At 35.7% G+C, this 17,665-nt stretch overlaps 1 protein-coding gene and 1 non-coding gene across 2 annotated transcripts in view; one reads left to right on the top strand and one right to left on the bottom strand.

Annotated features, from left to right (window-relative positions):
• SPATA6 (spermatogenesis associated 6) overlaps positions 1 to 17,665 on the top strand; it is a 176,806-nt gene that overhangs the window by 125,408 nt on the left and 33,733 nt on the right. The window lies entirely within an intron of this gene.
• Positions 10,136 to 10,242, bottom strand: LOC112615250. The gene has a single exon (XR_003117309.1). It is a non-coding gene; the product is annotated as a U6 spliceosomal RNA (small nuclear RNA).

Here is a 17,665-nt window from a genome sequence, read left to right as displayed (position 1 = left end):
CTTTGTCAGATGAGTAGATTGCAAAAATTTTCTCCCATTCTGTAGGTTGCCTGTTCACTCTGATGGTAGTTTCTTTTGCTGTGCAGAAGCTCTTTAGTTTAATTAGATCCCATTTGTCCATTGTGGCTTTTGTTGCCATTGCTTTTGGTGTTTTAGACATGAAGACCTTGCCCATGCGTATGTCCTGAATGGTATTGCCTAGGTTTTCTTCTAGGGTTTTTATGGTTTTAGGTCTCACATTTAAGTCTCTAATCCATCTTGAATTAATTTTTGTATAAGGTGTAAGGAAGGGATCCAGTTTTAGCTTTCTACTTATGGCTAGCCAGTTTTCCCAGCACCATTTATTAAATAGGGAATCCTTTTTCCATTCTTTGTTTTTGTCAGGTTTGTTAAAGATCACATGGTTGTAGATGTGTGGTATTATTTCTGAGGGCTCTGTTCTGTTCCATTGGTCTATATCTCTGTTTTGGTACCAGTACCATGCTGTTTTAGTTACTATAGCCTTGTAGTACAGTTGGAAGTCAGGTAGCGTGATGCCTCCAGCTTTGTTCTTTTGGCTTAGGATTGACTTGGCAATGAGGGCTCTTTTTTGGTTCCATATGAACTTTAAAGTAGTTTTTTCCAATTCTGTGAAGAAAGTCATTGGTAGCTTAATGGGGATGGCATTGAATCTATAAATTACTTTGGGCAGTATGGCCATTTTCACTGTATTGATTCTTCCTATCCATGAGCATGGAATGTTCTTCCATTTGTTTGTGTCCTCTTTTATTTCATTGAAGAGTGGTTTGTAGTTCTCCTTGAAGTGGTCCTTCACATCCCTTGTAAGTTAAATTCCTAGGTATTTTATTCTATTTGAAGCAATTGTGAATGGGAGTTCACTCATGATTTGGCTCTCTGTTTGTCTATTATTGATGTATAAGAATGGTCGTGATTTTTGCACATTGATTTTTTATCCTGAGACTTTGCTGAAGTTGCTTATCAGCTTAAGGAGATTTGGGGCTGAGACAGTGGGGTTTTCTAAATATACAATCATGTCGTCTACAAACAGGGACAATTTGACTTCATCTTTTTCTAATCGAATACCCTTTATTTCTTTCTCCTGCCTGATTGCCTTGGCCAGAACTCCAACACTATGTTGAATAGGAGTGGTGAGAGCGGGCATCCCTGTGTTGTGTCACTTTTCAAAGGGAATGCTTCCAGTTTTTGCCCATTCAGTATGATATTGGCTATGGGTGTGTCATAAGTAGCTCTTATTATTTTGAGATGTGTTCCATAAATACCTAGTTTATTGAGAGTTTTTAGCATGAAGGGCTGTTGAATTTTGTCAAAGGCCTTTTCTGCATCTATTGAGATAATCATGTGGTTTTTGTCTTTGGTTCTATTTATGTGCTGGATTACATTTATTGATTTGTGTATATTGAACCAGCCTTGCATCCCAGGGATGAAGGCCACTTGATCATGGTGGATAAGCTTTTTGATGTGCTGCTGGATTCGGTTTGCCAGTATTTTATTGAGGATTATTGCATCGATGTTCATCAGGGATATTGGTCTAAAATTCTCTTTCTTTGTTGTGTCTCTGCCAGACTTTGGTATCAGGATGATGTTGGCCTCATAAAATGAGTTAGGGAGGATTCCCTCTTTTTCTATTGATTGGAATAGTTTCAGAAGGAATGGTACCAGCTCCTCCTTGTACTTCTGGTAGAATTCGGCTGTGTCTGATCCTGGACTTTTTTTAGTTGGTAGGCTATTAATTATTGCCTCCATTTCAGAGCCTGTAATTGTTCTATTCAGGGATTCAACTTCTTCCTGGTTTAGTCTTGGGAGAGTGTATGTGTCCAGGAATTTATCCATTTCTTCTGAGTTTTCTAGTTTATTTGCGTAGAGGTGTTTATAGTATTCTCGGATGGTAGTTTGTATTTCTGTGGGGTCGGTGGTGATACCCCCTTCATCATTTTTTATTGCGTGTATTTGATTCTTCTGTCTTTTCTTTATTAGTCTTGCTAGCGTTCTATCATTTTTGTTGATCTTTTCAAAAAACCAGCTTCTGGATTCACTGATTTTTTGGAGGGATTTTTGTGTCTCTATCTTCTTCAGTTCTGCTCTGATCTTAGTTATTTTTTTGCCTTCTGCTAGCTTTTGAATGTGTTTGCTCTTGCTTCTCTTTTACTTGTGATGTTAGGGTGTCAATTTTAGATCTTTCCTGCTTTCTCTTGTGAGCATTTAGTGCTATAACTTTCCCTCTACACACTGCTTTGAATGTGTCCCAGAGATTCTGGTATGTTGTATCTTTGTTCTCATTAGTTTCAAAGAACATCTTTATTTCCGCCTTCGTTTTGTTATGTACCCAGTAGTCATTCAGGAGCAGGTTGTTCAGTTTCCATGTAGTTGAGCAGTTTTGATTGAGTTTCTTAATCCTGAGTTCTAGTTTGATTGCACTGTGGTCTGAGAGACAGTTTGTTATAATTTCTGTTCTTTTACATTTGCTGAGGAGTGCTTTACTTCCAACTATGTGGTCAATTTTGAAATAAGTGTCATGTGGTGCTGAGAAGAATGTATATTCTGTTGATTTGGGGTGGAGAGTTCTGTAGATGTCTATTAGGTCTGCTTGGTGGAGAGCTGAGTTCAATTCCTAGATATCCTTGTTAACTTTCTGTCTTGTTGATCTGTCTAATGTTGACAGTGGGATGTTAAAGTCTCCCTATTATTGTGTGGGTGTCTAAGTCTCTTTGTAAGTCTCTAAGGACTTGCTTTATGAATGTGGGTGCTCCTGTATTGGGTGCATATATATTTAGGATAGTTAGCTCTTCTTGTTGAATTGATCCCTTTACCATTATGTAATGGCCTTCTTTGTCTCTTTTGATCTTTGTCGGTTTAAAGTCTGTTTTATCAGAGACTAGAATTGCAACCCCTGCCTTTTTTTGTTTTCCATTTGCTTGGTAGATCTTCCTCCATCACTTTATTTTGAGCCTATGTATGTCTCTGCGTGTGAGATGGGTCTCCTGAATACAGCACACTGATGGCTCTTGACTCTTTATCCAATTTGCCAGTCTGTGTCTTTTGTTTGGAGCATTTAGCCAATTTACATTTAAGGTTAATATCGTTATGTGTGAATTTGATCCCGTCATTATGATGTTAGCTCGTTATTTTGCTCGTTAGTTGATGCGGTTTCTTCCTGGCATTGATGCTTTTTACATTTTGGCATGTTTTTGCAGTGGCTGGTACTGGTTGTTCCTTTCCATGATTAGTGCTTCCTTCAGGAGCTCTTGTAGGGCAGGCCTGGTGGTGACAAAATCTCTCAGCATTTGCTTGTCTGTAAAGGATTTTATTTCTCCTTCACTTATGAAACTTAGTTTGGTCGGATAAGAAATTCTGGGTTGAAAATTTTCTTTAAGAATGTTGAATATTGGCCCCCACTCTCTTCTGGCTTGTAGAGTTTCGGCCGAGAGATCTGCTGTTAGTCTGATGGGCTTCCCTTTGTGGGTAACACGAGCTTTCTCTCTGGCTGCGCTTAACATTTTTTCCTTCATTTTAACGTCGGTGAATCTGACAATTACGTGTCTTGGGGTTGCTCTTCTCGAGGAGTATCTTTGTGGTGTTCTCTGTGTTTCCTGAATTTGAATGTTGGCCTACCTTGCTAGGTTGGGGAAGTTCTGCTGGATAATATCCTGCACTGTTTTCCACCTTGGTTCCATTCTCCCCATCACTATCAGGTAGATCTCAGACTACTGTGCTAGTAATGAGTGAGGCTCCGTGGGCATGTGACCCTCCAAGCCAGGCACGGGATATAATTTCCTGGTGTGCCATTTGCTAAGACCTTTGGTAAAGCACAGTATTTGGATGGGAGTGACCCGATTTTCCAGGTGTTGTGTGTCATGGTTTCCCTTGGCTAGGAAAGGGAATTGCCTTCTCCCTTGTGCTTCCCCGGTAAGGCAATGCCTTGCCCTGCTTCGGCTCTTGCTTGGTGGGCTGCACCCACTGTCCTGCACCCAGTGTCTGACATACCCCAGTGAGATGAACCTGGTACCTCAGTTGGAAATGCAGAAATCACTCGTCGTCTGTGTCACTCATGCTAGGAGCTGGAGGCTGGTGCTGTTCCTATTTGGTCATCTTGGAACTGCCCCAACACTACTTCTTTAATTACTTTAAGTTTTATGTTTCTGCTGGCTTGACTTTCTTGAATGGAAGATAGTAAACTTATTCATGTTGACTTACACTGGATACTAATGGCAGTGTTTTAAAATGTTTTATGTTAAAAGCAACCTGAGCACAAAACCTTATCTTTCTGACTATATTCATTCATATAGCATTTATTGAGAATTTTCACCCAGTATCTGCATCTATGTACCTGGCACTGTGCAGAGCACTCAGGATATTGTCATGAAATCAGATTTTCTGCCCATAAGGATTTTTTTTTTTTTTGAGCTTTTTTTTTAGGTTCGGGGGATCTATATGCAAGTTTGTTATATAGGTAAACTCCTATCAAGGGGATTTGTTATACAGATTATTTTGTGACCTACATACTAGACCTAGTTCCCAATAGTTATTTTTTTCTGCCCGTCTCCCTTCTCCCACTCTCCACCCCTAAGGTGGGTCCAGTATAAGGAACTAACATAACCCAATGATTATTTAACAAGTAAATGAATATAAAACAGTAAAAATGTGGTGCAATATATAATTAACTATAAGGAGCATAAGCAGGAATTGTTACTGTTTTTCCAGAGAAAAACTGCAGTTGATTACATAGGAATAATTATTTATTAAATGTTGCTATCAGCAGCTCACTGTGCATGTATTGCTCCATTTATCCCTTACTTTATCTTATAAAGTAAATACTGTTAAGAAGTAAGTACTGTTTTAAAGATAAGGAAACTGAGGCTTGGAAAAGTTAAATGACCTGTATAAAGTCACACAGCTATTTTAGATGATTGTATCTAGGATTTGAATCCCCATTAGTACTCTTTGATCTTAACCATTCAGTTCTACAGAGATAAACACATGAAGTGCAACTTGATACACATAAGACCAATAACATGCCAAATATAAACATGTAAGTATATATAAACATGAGATCAATGGAAACAGATGTTCAGAAATAGATAGAAATCAATAAACCTAATATACTAGATATTGTGAGCTATATACTGAAATACATGTCCTGGAGATAGGTTAGAACAAAGTCCACATTGGCCCTACTTGACAAATACAGATAAAGGTATGCCATGTAAGTATAAACAGGTGTGAATTTTTTCTTCTTTTACTTCACAAAGAATTTATTTAAATATCAGTCACTTCAAGAACATTTAAAAAGTATTTTATGAATCATTAAATATTTGACTTGTAAAACATAGTATGTCAGAAGTTTGATAACCATTAGAAAATGAAGAGAACCTATCTTAAACTAATGGAAGTCAGTGATCAGGGAAGAAAGATTCTGATGAAAATAAAACCCAAAGACAAATAAAGGACCAAACACCCAACATATTGGTTTATACATTTATTCAAGAGAGTATAAATCATGTAAAACCAGATCACTTTTAAACCCCAGGCTCTGGTACCTTAAGCAGAATTAAGAGTGTGTGTGACTTAATCCTATCAGCCTCCCTGTCTAGAAATGCATGTTTCTTTAAATACAACTCATTGTGGACATTGTGAGGAACATCCACACAGTGTTTTCATTGAGCCAGTCATGGAGAACCAGGGTGAGAAGTTTAGACTTTATCCTGAAATCAAAAAGTCCTGACTTCAGTTGCATTCAAGGTTTGGGTAGATACTGAGTACTGTGGCTAATAGAGAATGTATACAGTTGTCTTTTGGTATCCATGGGGGATTGGTTCTGGGATCCCTCAATTTCCTTATTTAAATGGTATAGTACAATATAACGTCTCTGGAGGGCAGGGCCACTGCTCAGCTCTAATTGTTTTCTGTGTAGACTTTGAGGCACAGCGTTGGCAGGTTTTACTGATTTTTAGATAATTTGTTGTCAACTAATTCAAACTAAAAATATAAAACACTTTGTGTGCCAAACAAAGCACATATAGCAGAGGCTTTCCTTTAAAACATGGAGAGCCTCTGAGATGTTAAAGTGTTTCATTAGTGTTTTGAGAAAATTAATTTGATAACATTAAGTGCTCAGCTTGGGGAAAGAGTAAGAATTTGAGATGAGATTTGCCAAAACAATATAATGGAAGAATACATCGGGAAGGGCATGTAATTTGCCAGAGTTTGTTATGGTTTATGTTTTAATATTTTGAAGTTGATTAATAAATTTAGCTAAAATTTATTGAATTGTCACTATATACTAGATACTGTAGTAAATGCTATTTTCTAAAGGCTCAGGAATCAATTATATATGTGTATATATTTTTTTGTTCCCACCTTTAAGTTCAGGGGTACATGTGCAGGATGGTTTGTTACATAGGTAAACGTGTGCCATGGTGGTTTGCTGCACAGATCATCCCATCACCCAAGTATTAAGCCTAGTACCCATTAGTTATTCTTCGTGATCCTCTCCCTCCTCCCATCTCCCACCCTCCAGCAGTCCTCAGTGTATGTTGTTCCCCTCCACATGCCCATGTGTTTTCATCATTTAGCTTCCACTTAATAAGTGAGAACATGTGGTATTTGATTTTTCTGTTCCTGCATTAGCCAAGGATAATGGCCTCCAGCTCCACCCACGTTCCTGCAAAGGACATGATCGCCTTCCTTTTTATGGCTGCATAGTATTATTCCATGGTGTGTATATACCACTTTTTTTTTTTAATCCAGCCTATCATCGATGGGCATTTAGGTTGTGGAATCAATTTCTGTACAAGTTTCTTACTACAGTTTTCTCATAGGTTTCTTGAGAGTACTATGGTTTTAGTATATGTAACATGCTTAGAATGCTACTGTCATGAGGAGTGTTTAATAAATATTAGCTATTCAAAAAAACTTGTCTGTGATTGTAAAATAGAAATTTTTATAAGTGAACAATTTGTCAATTTTTGCTTTTGTTGGAATTGCTTTTGGTGTCTTCATCATGAAAATCTTTGCCCATATCTATGTTATGAATGGTATTGCCTAGGTTGTCTTCCAGGGTTTTTATATTTTTGAGTTTTACATTTAAGTCTTTAATTCTTCTTGAGTTGCTTTTTGTTTATGGTGTAAGGAGGTGATCCATTTTCAGCCTTCTACATTTGGCTTGCCAGTCATCCCAGCACCATTTATTGAATAGCGAATCCCTTCCCCATTGCTTGTTTTTCTCGGGTGTGTCAAAAATCAGATAGTTGTAGGTGTGTGGCCTTATTTCTGGGTTCTCTGTTCTGTTCCATTGGTCTATGTGTCTGTTTTTGTGCCAATACCATGCTATTTTGGTTAGTGTAGCCCTGTAATATAGTTTGAAGTTGTGTAGCATGTTGCCTCTGACTTTGTTCTTTTTGCTTAGGTTTGCCTTGGCTCTTCAGGCTCCTTTCTGGTTTAATATGAATTTTAAAAAAACTTTTTTTTCTATTTCTGTGAAGAATCTCAATAGTAGTTTAATAAATAGCATTGAATCTATAAATTGCTTTGGACAGTATGGCCATTTTAATGATACTGATTTTTCCTATCCATGAGCATGGGATGTTTTTCCATTTGTTGGTGTCTTTTCTGATTTCTCTGAGCAGTGTTTTATAGTTCTCCTTGTAGAGATCTTTCACCTCTCTGGTTAGCTGTATTCCTAGATATTTTATTCTTTTTGTGGCAGTTGTAAAGGGTATTATGTTCCTGACTTGGCCCTCTGCTTGACTATTGTTGGTGTATAGGAATGCTAGTGATTTTTGAACATTGATTTTGTATCCCCTGAGATTTTGCTCAAGTTATTTTTATATTTAAGAAGGTTTGGGCTGAGATTATGGGATTTTCTCAATATAATATCATATAATCTGCAAACAGGGTTGGTTTGACTTCCTCTCTTCTATTTGCATTTCTTTCTCTTGCCTGATTGCTCTGTCCAGGATTTCCAGTACTATGTCGAGTAATACTGGTGAGAGAGGGCATCTTGTCTTGTGCTGTTTTCAAGGGAAATGCTTCTAGCTTTTGCCCATTCAGTATGATGTTGACTGTCGGTTTGTCATATATGGCTCTTATTATTTTGAGGTATGTTCCTTCAATGCTTAGTTTATTGAGAGTTTTAACAGGAAGAAATGTTGAATTCTATCAAAAGCCTTTTCTGCATCTATTGAGATAATCATGTGGTTTTTATCTTTAGTCCTGTCTATGTGATGAATCACATTTTTTGATTTGTGTAATGTTGAACCAACCTTGCACCTTAGGGATAAAGTCTACTTGAATGTGGTGGCTAAGCTTTTTGATGAGGTACTGGATTCAGTTTTCCAGTATTTTGTTGAGGATTTTTGCCTTGTTGTTCATCAAGCATTGGCCTGAAGTTTTCTTTTTTTGTTGTATCTCTTCCAGGTTTTGATATCAGGATGAGGCTGTGGCCTCATAAAATGAGTTAGAGAGTAGTTCCTCATCCTCAAGTTTGTGGAATAGTTTCAGTAGGAATAGTACCATCTCTTCTTTGCACATCTGGTAGAATTAAGCTGTGAATCCATCTGGCCTGAGGTTTTTGTTGTTGTTGTTAGTAGGCTATTTATTACTTCTTCAGTTTCAGAACATGTCATTGGTCTGTTCGGGGATTCAGTTTCTTCCTGTTCAGTCTTGGAAGGGTGTTTGTATCTAAGAATTTATCTATTCTTTATTTTCAAGTTTATGTGGATAGAGGTGTTCATAATGTCTGTGGTTGTTTTTATTTCTGCGGGGTCAGTGGTAATATCCCCTTTGTTGTTTCTAGGATTATGTTTATTTGATGTCTCTTCTTTATTAGTCTAGCTAGCAGTCTATTTATTTTATTAATTTTTCAAAGAACCAGTTCCTGGATTTGTTAATCTTTTGAGTGGTTTTCCATGTCAATCACCTTCAGTTCAGCTCTGATTTTGGTTATTTCTTGTCTTCTGCCTGCTTTGGGAATTGCTTGTTCTCGGTTCTCTACTTCTTTTAGTTGTGATGTTACATTGTTTTTAAATTTGAGATCTTTCAAACTTTTTGATGTGGGCATCTAGTTCTATAAATTTACCTGTTAACACAACTACCTTAGCTGTGTCCCAGTGATTCTGGTATGTTGCATCTTTGTTCTCATTAGTTTCAAAGAACTTCTTGATTTCTACTTTAATTTCATTGTTTACCCAAAAGTCATTCAGGAGCAGTTTGTTCAATTTCTATGTAATTGTATCTTTTTGAATGGGTTATGCTGTGGTCTGAGAGATTGTTATGATTTCTGTTCTTTTGCATTTGCTGATGAGTGTTTTACTTCTGTTTATGTGATCAATTTTAGAGTATGTGCTAGGTGGTGATGAGAAGAATGTATATTCTGTTGTTTTTGGGTGTAGAGTTCTGTAGATATCTATCAGGTCCATTTGATCCAGAACTGAGTTCAGGTCCAGAATATCTTTGAGATTTTCTGTCTCGATCTAATATTGTCAGTGGGGGGTGGGGGTCAAAGTCTCTTACTATTATTGTGTGGGAGTCTAAGTCTCTTTGAAGGCCTCTTAGAACTTGCTTTATAAATCTGGGTGCTCCTGTGTTGGGTGCATGTGTATTTAGGATAGGTAGATCTTCTTGTTGAATTGGCCCCTTTACCATTGTGTAATGCCCTTCTTTGTCTTTTTTTATCTTTGTTGGTTTAAAGTCTGTTTAGTTTGAAACTAGGATTGCAATACTGATTTCTGTTTTCCATTTGCTTTGTAGATTTTTCTCCATCCCTTTATTTTAAGCCTATGTGTGTCACTGCCTGTCTCTTGGGTCTCTTGAAGACAGCATACCAACAAGTCTTGGTTCTTTATCCAGCTTGCCAATCTGTGTTTTAATTGGGGCACTTAGCCCATTTAGATTTAAGTTTAGTGTTTATATGTGTGTATTTGATCCTGACATCATGATATTAGCTGCTTATTTTGCAGACTATGTGGTTCCTTTATAGAGTCACTGGTCTGTGTACTTCATTCAGTCTGTTTTTGTAATAGCTGGTAATTGTCTTTCCTTTCCATATTTAGTGCTTCCTCTAGGAGCTCTTGTAAGGCAGGTCTGCTAGTAATGAATACCCTCAGCACTTGCTTGTCTGAAAAATACGGAATGCTTCATAAATTTGTGTGTCATCCTTGTGCAGGGGCCATGCTAATCTTCCCTGTATCCTTCCAGTGTTAGTATATGTACTGCCAAAGTGAGCACTAAAATAGCTTTATGTGATTAGTGTTTTGCAAGGAAAATCTTCTTTCATACTAACACTTTTAACATTTTTGTTTATTTAATAGGGATTTTTCATAGCATATATTGACTTTTTTATACAGTGTGGAAATCATGGTGTTTTCATTGTAGTAGTCAGTCTGTTCCTTTCTTATGTTCCTACTGATATATTTGGGTATAAATCTGTTTTCTATTTACACTACCTGTTCTATATTCTTTATTTCCTTTTATCCTCTTTTGGGTTGAGTTATGTTGTTTTTTAATTTTTCTACCATTATTAACTAGGGATTTTTTTTTCCTATTCATTTGATGGTAACTTCAAAGATTAAAACAAGTATTCTTACTAAAGTTTAATGTAAATGAACATGTTCATTTTATTTATTCCCCTTCTGACTTAACAATGTTTGCCAACCCCTGCTTTTGTATTTGTATTCTTGCAGAATTTTTCCATAAGATTTTGATGATACAACTGCTGTGGTATAAGCATGTTTCATTGTTATCTGCAGTATCTTCTCTAAATTGGTACCTTTAAATTGGGATCTAGAGGCTTCATCAAGTTCAGTTTTTTTTATTTCAGAAGTCATATTGTGTCTTTCATTGGCAGGCACTTAATATCTGATTCATATTCTCTCCATCCCTACTTTCCTTCCCCCTCTCTGTCTGTGGCAAATTCAATGCCAAGATACATTAAATAGAAGTTACAAAAGTATTCACTTTTCTTGTCTGTCCTCCTCCTCCCCATCCCGCTTCATCTGTTTTGTTACTTAATGGCATTGTTCATTCATCCCTTTATTTTCTAGTGTGCATAATATTTTGTTCTTTAACATTCTCCAAAGGTGACCAGTTAGTTTTCCTTTTTTTTAGATCATTGTGAACTCATGGATTTGAACATATTTGATGTGACTTGTTGTATTTCAGTTACTATTGGTACCCAAATAAGCTCGACTTTGGCCAGTGGGAAACTCTTCATGTCTTTATGTCTTGCAAATCTTTTTATGTGGCCCTAATAGGCCACATAGATGAGTCCCAGACTCATCTTGTACATTTCATCAAACAAAAATAGAAAACCTCTCCCAATTTCTGTTGCTGTTCTTAAATTGACCCACTGATATTTTTGAGTGAGAATTTTTTTTTTGTTATTTTGAAGTTATTAGGTTTATTAGATGCCTCCTGTTTTCCTCTGAGCTCTCCTCCACAGATGCAGATACCAATTTTACCTTATTACTACTGGTGGTTTGTTCTTCCTCATACATTGGGGTTCATGAAGATATCTTGTCATCTCATTTTGTCACAGATACTTTCCATGTATTGTTTGGTACTGCTATTCTAGGTCCTTTAAAAATTTTTATTTCAGAATAGTCTACTTTTATTCTAAATTATATAGCACATTGAGTTTTCACAAAGTGAACCCATGTGTGAACAGCATCCAGGTCATAGACATGACATTATCAGCACTCTAGAAATGTCTCTGGTGCCTCTTTTCAGTCACTACACTCTCTACTCTTCTAATATCTCACAAAATATAAATTAATTTTGTTTGTTTTTGAATGTTTTATAAATTGAATCATATGTATTCTTTTTTTTTTTTTTTTTTTTTTTTTTGAGATGGAGTCTTGCTCTGTCGCCCAGGCTGGAGTGCAGTGACACTGTCTCGGCTCACTGCAAGCTCTGCCTCCCAGGTTCACAAATTCTCCTGCCTTAGCCTCCCAAGTAGCTGGGACTACAGGCACCCGCCACCACGCCTGGCTAATTATTTTGTATTTTTAGGAGAGATGGAGTTTCACTGTGTTAGCCAGGATGGTCTCGATCTCCTGACCTTGAGATCTGCCTGCCTCAGCCTCTCAAAGTGATATTTATTCTTTTGTATCTGATTTCTTTTGGTTAATGTTTGTGACATGCATGTGCTTCATTTTCACTGCTGTATAGCTGCAGTCAACAAACTATGTCACAGAGGCAAATTCTAGCTATTTTTTAAAAACAATTTTATTGCAGTATGAATATACTCATTTGTATACATGTTACCCATGACTGATCTTAAACTACAACAGCTGAGGTGAGAATTGTAACAGAGATCCCATAGTATACAAATCTGAACATATTTCCTACCTGGCTCTTCACAAGAAAAGTTTGCCAACCCCTTCTTTGGCATTTGTATTCTTCCAAAATAATACCATAATCAGTTTATTCTACTTTTAATTGTAGGCTAATACTAATAGTGCTATCATGGACAATATATTGTGTATATTCTTTGGTGAACATGTACACAGTAGTCCTCCTTATCTTTAGGGGATATGTTCCTAGACACCTTAGTGGATGCCTGAAACCACAGATGTACTGAACTTGCATTCTGTCGGTTAGAACATGTTTCCATCCATGGCTTCTGCCTACAAATTTAATGCCTTTCTCAACTTAACTAAGCACTTATCAAGCACCATGCCATAACTTTTTATAGTTTGAAGTGTGACAGCAAAACTAGTATGAACTTTTTTTTTCCTTCTTTACAATCCCAGGAATAGAAGATTAGTTCTTACCATAGATTATATCTCTCTCAGAATACATGTTTTTTCTTTCCAAGTCAAGAACTTTCACTTTTTCACTTAAAGGAGCACTTTACTGCTTTGCTTTGGCATATCCAAATGACCAGCATCACTATTGTGCTTTGGCGCTATTGCTAAGTAAACTAAGGGTAACTTGAATGCAAGCATTACAATACTACCACAGTCAGTCTAATAGCTGAGATGGCTGCTTAGTGACAAATAGGCAAGTAGTGTATACAGCATGGATATGCTGGACAAAAGGATGATTCATGTCCTGGGCAGATGGAGCAGGACAGCATAAGATTTTATCATGCTACTCAGAATGATGTGCAGTTTAAAACTAATGAATTATTTATTTCTGGAATTTTCCATTTAATATTTTTTAGGCTACTGTTGACCACAGATTATTGAAACCATGGGAAGTGGAACCGATGATTAGGGAGACTACTGTGTGTATTCTGGCTGGAAATATAACTAAAAGCGGAATTGTCAAGTCATAAGGGAGGTGTCTCTTCATCTGTAGAAGATAATGCCAAAAAGATTTCAAAGTGTTCCAGTATCAGTGTTTGAGAATTCTAGTTTCTCCCCATCCTTACTAGCACATTGTATTTATATTTTGTTTTGTTTTGTTTTCCCAATACCACTGTTCCAGAGGGTGTGAATTGATAATGTGTTGTGGTTATGCTTTGCACATTCTGAAAGTGTGTTATTGGATACATACAGGTTTAGAAAGTGTTTTGTTCTTGTCTGTTGACCTATTTATTATTGTAAATGTCTTTGTTTCTGGGAAAGCTTCTTGTCTGCAAATATTGTTTATCTGACAATTTTATAGTCACACCAACTTTCTTTGGGGTAATGTTGCTTGGTATTTCTTTTTCATCCTTTTACTCTCACCCTACTTGTATCTTTATATTTAAGGTATGTTTCTTATATAAGAAGGTTTTATATTATTTAACTTTTCTTTTGATTTACTTACTATAATCGTTTAATTACTTGATATTGTTGGATTTGTACCCTATCTGATAAATCTGTTTATATTTCTTTTTTATCTCCTTCATACTTTATTTGACAATAGGATAGTTTTGTTCTTTTTTTATTTTTGACTTATGGAGTGCTTATTTTTTAAATAGTTACCGAACAAATTATGTATGCTTTATTACAGTCTAATACAATTTTTTTACCAATGTTTTGATAATTCTAAATTAGAGTATTTGCATTCCATTTATATTCTTTCCTCTTTAAAGTTATTGATGTTATGCATTTAATTCTACATCTATTTTTGACTCCACAGTATATTGCTACTATTGTTTTTTATGGTAATATTGTTTTATATTTACTTAGATACTTATCTTTTCTGGTGATCTTTATTTTTGGATTCTGTTTCCATTTTAGATAATTTCTCATTTGCATGGAAAATTCTCTTTAGTGTTTTGTTTGTTTGTTTTTTAGTGCAGGCCTACTGTGGACAATTTTTGTCATCTTTAATTGTCTTAAGTATCTACTAAATTTGTGAGTAATTTTTTCTCCCTCAGTATGGATGTCTACTTTGGCAGCTGTTTTTCTTCCTACACTTTAAAGGCACTATTCTATTATCTGATATCTTCCATCATTTTGTTGAGAAGTGTGTTGTTAGTCTTATTCTTGTTCTTTTGAAAGTAATGTCGTTTATCTCTGGCTTCTTTTCTTTGCTCTTCAGAGATGTAGTTTTATGTATTAACCTGCTTGGCGTACTCAGACTTTCTTCACTCAATCTTAGCTAAAAGGATAAGGAGCAATTCAGAGCATCTTGAATCTGTAAATTCATGACTTATATTGCTTGGGACATTCTAGCTCATTATCTCTTCAAATATGTCTTATTAACTATTATTTCTTACTCTTTGGGTGTTCAATTACATCTGTTAAATCTTTTGATTGTGTCCCGCAAGTTTCTTGCGCTCTTTCCTTTTTTTATCATTCTATTTGCTATTTTACTGTGGATGGAAGAGAACAGAATCCAGGACTATCTCCACATAAACACAGTGGAGGGGTAAAGAATGGCTTTTAAAGAAAGATGCCAGGTCATAATCATTTGACAAGCAATGCTTCTGATGCTTGTACAAGGGTGGAGTGACAAAACATGAGTTTTATGAGGCTTTAGATACATAGCCAGTTTCACTGGCTTATGAACCTTATAGTTCACTAATCTTGTCTTCTACTCATTCTGATCTGCTGTTAAATTCATCTATTATATTAGTTAATTTATTTTAGTAATTATATTTTTTAGATCTAAAATGTCTCCTTCATTCATTTTTATAGACACCACTTTTTGCAAGTCTTAAATTTTTTCTGTTTTGCCCAACTTTTCACCTATTTTCTTGACCAAATTAATCCTAATTACTTTAAAGGTCTTCTAATACCTGGATTCTGTTTGTGATCTCGCTTACCAATAATATTGTCCTGACTCTTTGTATACTACTTATTATTTTAGAGCTAAATTCTAGACATTCTATGTCTATTCCTCTTCTAGGCAGGTAGCATCAAAGGCTAATAACCTTGATCCAAAAGGGACTGAACCAGGGTCAGTCTCTACTGATGATTTGGTGATTCTCAATTTGTCCTTAGTCAAAGTCCTGATAAATCGCAGTTGAGTCTTTTCAGGGCAGTAGCCTCCAGTGTTTTCAAATTATTAACCTTTTAGGTCCTTATCTTTTCAGTACCGAGAGACTGAGGCAATTTTTGTCCTGCTAAAAGGTTTTAGGCTTAGTTTATTGTATTTTCACACTAGGAAGCTTCAGAAATTGGTCATGTATTTCAGTCCCCTACTCTCTGGTTTTGTCACTGTATCTCTGCATAATTACCAGTTATGTTGAGCAGTATCAGCTCTATGACAAAGACCAGTTTCTACTAATCTCAGAAGTCAAGTGTCCTCAGGGTAAAAGGTGCTTGCAAGTAGTCAAATGTCAACTCATCGGTTCTTTTCTAGGCTTTCAACTCTCAAATGTTGTTAAAGTCATTCTTTGTGATACATTTTAAGTAACATATGATTGTAAGACATGTTTTGTTTGCTTTTCAGAGACTTTGGATTAGCTTATTTTACCCCCAACCTGGCACAGCTTGAGAATTTAGACAATATCTTGACAAGGAACTTTTATATATTTGAGGCCTTTCCTGTTTTCAGTTTTACCTCTTAGCCTTGTGTGATTCTCACACTAAAAACATCTTGCCTATTTCTCCATTCTTAGAAATAGCCTTAGCATCTGTTGCCAAGACCCAATTTTTTATCCTAGGTAGTCCCAGATTTTCAACTATCTTCAGGTTAAAAACCTTTATAGTCTCAACAATCAACGTTTTGGTTCTTGTGTTTTCAGGGCCTGTGCCCTGGTAGATCCTTATCTTTTAAGTGTCATGAGACAGCAGGAAGATACATTTTGCTTTTCAGATGTGTTTGGTGTAGTTTTATACCCTCTGGTACTAAGCAACTTCTTAAGTCAACAAATACAATAATTGTGAAACTGGCTATGTATCTAAAGCCTCATAAAACTCACGTTTTGTCACTCCACCCTTGTACAAGCATCAGAAGCGTTGCTTGTCAAATGATTATGACCTGGCATCTTTCTTTAAAAGCCATTCTTTACCCCTCCACTGTGTTTATGTGGAGATAGTCCTGGATTCTGTTCTCTTCCATTGCGATTGTATATATGTGAGTCATTCTTGATTTTCTTTTATTTTATTGGTTTAATTATCTATTTTTGTACTAATGTAGTTTCTCAATTTACTATAAGTTTATAGTAACTCTTTATATCTAATGACGTAACTCCTTCACCATTGTTCTTGCTTCAAAATTGCTTTTGTTATTCTTGGTGCTTTAAATTTCCATCTGTATGTCAAAATCATCAGCTTGCCAGAACCCACTGAGATTTTGATTGAGACTACATTGAATCTATACTTTGATTGGAGGAGAACTGGCATCTTAACAATATTCAGTTTTCCAGTGCATGACATTGTGTCTTTATTAATTTAGATCTTTAATTTCCACCAATAATTTGTGATAATTTTCATTTCATAGGTCTAGCATGTCTTTCTAGATATTTAGCTCTAGATGTTTGATATTTTTATGCTATTATACATTATACCTTTTACAATTCTATTTTTTTTTGTATGATGAATGTCATTTACCCGTTTTCAGTGATCTGTAATCCACTGACCTACCTACATTCATTCATTAATGTTAATATACATTGTAGTTTTTGAATTTTTGAGCGTTCCCATATATAGTAATATAATCTGTAAATAATGCTAGTTTTAAATCTCCCACTTTAATCTTTATGCATTTTATTTATTTTTCTTGTTTTGTTGTGTTATTTAGGGTTTCTAAAATAGTATCAGATAGAAGTGGTGATAGTTTCTTGTTCAACATGAAAGACGAAAAGTTTTTATAATTTGAAATTAAATATACTTTTTGTAGATTTCTTGTCGGTATTCTTTGTCAGATTACAGAAATTCCTTATTTTCTAATATTTTTTATTTTAAAAAATTACAAATATAAAGTTTTATTCCACTGTACCTACTGAGGTGATTATTCTGCTACCCCTCCTTATTTTAATATAGCAAATTACTTGATTTTCAAGTCTTAAACCATGGTCACATTCTTGAAACAAATCTCTTGGTCATGATTTTCTTAAAAACATAATTAGACCTAAAACCGTAAAAACCCTAGAAGATAACCTAGGTCATACCATTCAGGACATACGCATGGGCAAGGTCTTCATGTCTAAAACACCAAAAGCAATGGCAACAAAAGCCAAAATTGACAAATGGGATCTAATTAAACTAAAGAGCTTCTGCACAGCAAAAGAAACTACCATCAGAGTGAACAGGCAACCTACAGAATG

The sequence above is a fragment of the Theropithecus gelada genome, chromosome 1 (assembly GCF_003255815.1).
Source record: "Theropithecus gelada isolate Dixy chromosome 1, Tgel_1.0, whole genome shotgun sequence".
NCBI classification, from domain to species: Eukaryota; Metazoa; Chordata; class Mammalia; order Primates; family Cercopithecidae; genus Theropithecus; species Theropithecus gelada.
Note: the sequence above shows the minus strand (reverse complement) of the source record. Positions and strands in the feature narration are given on the sequence as shown.